Raw genomic sequence first — 5,060 nt, 5'->3', positions numbered from 1 at the left:
GCCTGTTATTTTCTCCTACTGATAGGGAACCCACTTAAGGACCATATACGGGCTCTTAGAAACCCCATAAGGGAAAAGGAGCAGGTTTTCCCCCTTATAACAGCATTTCCCCTTCATTTTAGCAGCAGTTCTAATGCAACCCCCTTGGTAGGATGGCATGACTTGCCCCAAACAGTCTCCTGAGTCACATGGGGAAGGCTGGTAAGCCATGTTTTGCCTACAGGCAAAATTCATGTTATATATCTTCTGATATTGTCTCTCTGTGTTGTGTATGTTTTTTCTATAGTTTGAATGTTTTTTAAAAAATTGAAATATACTCGGAGTCAAGAGTGGATTTCATGCTCTTTATTCAGCTCATAGTGGTGAGGAGGAATGAAACTTCCACCAGGATGTCTGCTTTATATACATTATTTACACAATGGGCCCCACGTCATTGGCTAATTCCAGGATTCACCTGTGGGCCAGTCAGGTTGCGGATTCACTTCCACCTGGAGCTGGATTGGGTGGCTCCTGTGGACCAATCAGACTGCTGCATTCTGGACCCTATTGTTCTAGGACCAACCAGACTGCGGCATTCTGAATCCTATTGTTCTAGGACCAATCAGAATGCTGCCTTTTGGATCCTATTCAACTCAGTACATAACAAAAATATTTTTAAGAATAAGAGGCCTGCTTATTAGGCACATTTTACCTTGTAGTGCTTTGGATCAAGACTATCTTAGGATTAGCTGGTTATTAAGACCACATGACTTTTCATTTGCAATCTGGTTGTCTATAGAACCAAGTCCCACTGCATTCAATGAGACATGTGTTGTTGCAATCTGGAATTGCTAAAACATGCTGGAGAGCCAAGATTACTATTATTGCTTTTTAATATATAAAACCTTTCTTTGACAATGGAAAAATATGACAATAACATCCCAAGCATGCACAAAGAAAAAATATTCAGGGACAAAACTGCCTCTTCTTTCTTTCTTTCTTTGGTTGTTGCTGTTTCCCAAAATTAGCAAGCTGATAAATTGCTAGAGCAAAGGATTTCCTTTCTCTGTATACAGGGGGAGAAAAGAGAGTAGCACTCACTTAAAATGATTAATTACTAATAAAAGACTGACAAAAGTAAACAAGCTGGGGTGGGATGGCTGTCATGCAAATTCTAGTCTATGGCTAAGCAGATGTTTTTACTTATGAGAAGGAAAACTTGAACTCCTACTGAGTCCAGTGGAAAGAGCTATATTGATTTCAGAGCTGTCTGGATATGAGGAGAATGTAAATTACATGTAACTATGGAAGCAGAAATAAATAAGATAATTGAAGTTAACTTTCCCCCCCTTTTGACTCATTATAGGGATGTTTTTCTCTACACCTTGATTACCAACTAAAAGGTAAAGGTACCCCTGACCACTAGGTCCAGTTGCGGACAACTCTCATCTCGTTCTATAGGCCGAGGAAGAAGGTGTTTGTCCGCAGACAGCTTCCGGGTCATGTGACCAGCATGACTAAGCCGCTTCTGGCGAACAAGAGCACTGCACGGAAACGCTGTTTACCTTCCTGCTGGAGCGGTACCTATTTATCTGCTTGCACTGATGTGCTTTCGAACTGCTAGGAGCTGGGACCGAACAACAGGAGCTCACCCCATCGCAGGGATTCAAACCACCAACCTTCTGATCAGTAAGCCCTAGGCTCTGTGGTTTAGACCACAGTGCCACCCGTGTCCCTGATTACCAACCTAGGTATGCCCAAACACCTAGAATTTAAACTGATGGCCCTTGTCTTTCTCTCTAGGTTACAATCCCGGAAAGCCAGCTTAATGTCATGGTTTCTGATGTTTGCCAGCAGAAAGAAATTCCCTGTAATATTGGCTTGGCATGTCTGTGTGAAGCCATAGCTGTACATTTACTGTGTAGGGGATTTTGCCAACACGGTGTGACAGAATGCCATGCATGTGGATTGTCAGTAAAAAGTGAAGCCAGTAGTTACAAGACTCAGTGTGAAGCTGACCAAATAGCTGCGAGAATGCACAACCACAACTATCACATAGCAATGATGGCAGCGAAAAGGACCCACATCACTGCCCCCATCACATTCTCAAGTAGCTGCCCAGCAGAGCCCTTTGGAGTGGTGAAAAAGTTGGAACTACCTGCTCCAGTGCACGGAGCTTTAGAACAAAGGCTTGCTATGATACGTTCACTGGGAACTTCGAGGACTAAGCAAAGTGGGACTTACTGGATGTTAATGCATTTTTGCATGAGGTGGGGTAGTCCCAACTTGCAGATGGTAGCCTGCCGTGCTGTTGGGTGAAATGACCTGTAAAAGTAGTGCATGGTATGGGTCAGGATCACACCGACTCACCCTGCCACCTCCATTAGTTTGAGGTCCTCTCTGCACTGTGTATATGCAGTTCGGGGTGTGTGGGCTCTGCATACAATCTCCACTTTTCCAAATCACCCACCTTTTTCTGTAAAAGGCCTTCTAGGTAACCCTGGCTGTATAATGGATTGTTTTACTTACCTGGTTCTCCGTGCATGGCCTGTACCATGGCGTGGCTTATCACTAGCCAACTCCCAAGAGCATTTCCCAACCAGTTGGCTAGGATGAGCATTCCAACAGCAAGAGCTGTTCAAATGCAAACCAGATCCTTTTCCCTGCTGTCATGCCAACAATGCTTACTGCCTGTTGTGAACCAAACTGATAAAGTCGTGATCTGTTCATAATCCAAGCAGGTGTTTGGTCTGAGCTTATTCTCTCTGCTCCAAGCAGCCACATCCTACAACTACCAAGAAATAGGTTTCAGTGCTTAATTGTAGGGTGTACTTGGTGTCCATGGCAGTTTCTCTGACTTGCAAATATTTCCAAAGCCCAAAAAAGGTTGGCAACCCTTGAATTATTACATAAGCCCATTAGGGTGCCAACTAAACTATGTACGAATGCACATATAAGTTCTTCAATAAACTTTAATTTTGTTTGTTTCGCAAAATTGTAAGGGAGTATGGAAGCAGATGACGGCAGCGCCTGGAGACAGACAATCAGGTTGTGCAGTCGTAGCAGTGACGAAAGGATGAATGACCGCTGGAAGGAGCGCAGAGAGAAGTAACTCCATGGTGCATCTGCAGCAGCACAACAGGACATCTTCATCTGCCCCAGCTGCGACAAAACATGACTCTCCTTTATTGGTCTCTACAGCAACAGTATACACTGTAGCTTTCCAACAATTTGACTTCACCCCTAAAGGTGCAGGTAAAAATAAAAACCAAAAAAGGTAAAGGACCCCTGGGCGGTTAAGTCCAGTCAAAGGCGACTATGGGGTTGTAATGCTCATCTTGCTTTCATGCTGAGGGAGCAGGTGTTTGTCCACAGACAGCTTTCCGGGTCATGTGGCCGGCATGTCTAAAATGCTCCTGGTGCAATTGGACACCATGACGGAAGCTGGAGCGCACGAAAATGCTGTTTACCTTCCCATTGCAGTGGTACCTATTGATCTACTTGCACTGGTGTGCTTTCAAACTGCTAGGTTGGCAGGAGGTGGGACAGAGCAATAGGAGTTCATCCCATTGCGGGGATTAGAACCGCCGACCTTCTGATCAGCAAGCCCAAGAGGCTCAGTGGTTTAGACCACAGCGCCACCCATGTCCCAACTCCCCAAAAGTGCACTCCTCCAATGTCTCCCAAGACAGATGGTTGCCAATCAATCAATCAATCAATCAATGGAAGTGGAAAGGGGAGCCACTTCCCCCACTTCAGATTACCCGTGGTGGGATGAATATATATAGCAGGAATGAGTAAACACATTTTAGCTACTTAGACCCATTTGTATCGAAGACCCAGGTCTCTAACGAAGAAGGTACTGCTTGGGAGAAGAGAACAACAATGGCCAGAGGGCGAGAGCAACTGTTCTTCCCAAGATCCTTATGTGGTTCTATGAAAGAAAGTCATTGCGAGATGCTAGAAAAAGCCAGGAAACTGAGACAGAGCTCTCTGTAATGACGGGTGGTCTGGCCCTTTATATTGCAAAGGAATTCAGCTATTAGGAGTCAATTCCAAGGGCTGATTAGGGGGTGCACATCTGGGAAAGAACACACAATCTTGATTTTTGCTACATTCAGCAATGGAAAAGATCAGGTCTTTGTTCTCTGAAAAGAGCATTTTTAGAAACCTTTTAATGCCATTAAATAATGTGGGAAACAGAGAAAAAAATGTGGCTATGTCAAGCTTGGTCCTGCCAATTGCTGTTATAATTACAGGGGGGCTTTATCCAGAAGCCGCTGAGGCCAATGGAAAGACTCTGTCAGTCCTCTTGGGCCTTGGAAGAAGCCCAGGATGCTATAAAGCCCTTCGCCAAGTCAGCCATCTTATCGCTGTATAGTACATTTAGTTATTTTTGCGTTTAAAGTAAAGTCAGGAGCTACAAGACTCAGTGTGAAGCTGACCAAATAGCTGCTAGGATGCACAACCACAACTATCACATAGCAATGATGGCAGCAAAAAAGGCCCACATCACTGCCTCCATCATGTTCTCAAGTAGCTGCCCAGCAGAGCTCTTTGGAGTGGTAAAAAAGTTGGAACTACCTGCCACAGTGCACGGAACTTTAGAGCAAAGACTGGACACTTTGAGGACTAGGCACCGTCTTATCCAGTTCTGTGGGATCAGTTCAAGCTGTCAAGGCCTGAGAATGTGGACAAGCTGCTTCTGGCTGTCCATTCCACAACTTGCCCTCTCGACTCTTGCCCATTCTAGCTTGTTCGTGGAAGTGGGACTCACTGGTAGGTGCCAAAATCCCAAGGGAGCAGAAAAGACCATTTATGTATGCAACCACGGCTGTGCAGATGCTATTGGCCCAGAAATGAAAAGAAGATAAAGTCCCTAACAGAGAAGAATGGCAGATCAAGTTGATGGATTATGCTGAAATGGCTAAAATGACCGGAAGAATCAGAAATCAGGAAGACCAAAATTTTAATAAGGAATGGGGAAAATTAATAACCTATCTTAAAAACCATTGTAAACAGTTAAAATCGTTAGAAGGATTGGAATATCACTTGTAGTTTAATGGTGAACTTTGGACACA

The sequence above is a fragment of the Podarcis cretensis genome, assembly GCF_951804945.1.
Source record: "Podarcis cretensis genome assembly, chromosome: 17".
Lineage (NCBI taxonomy): Eukaryota > Metazoa > Chordata > Lepidosauria > Squamata > Lacertidae > Podarcis > Podarcis cretensis.
This window is presented reverse-complemented; position numbering follows the sequence as displayed.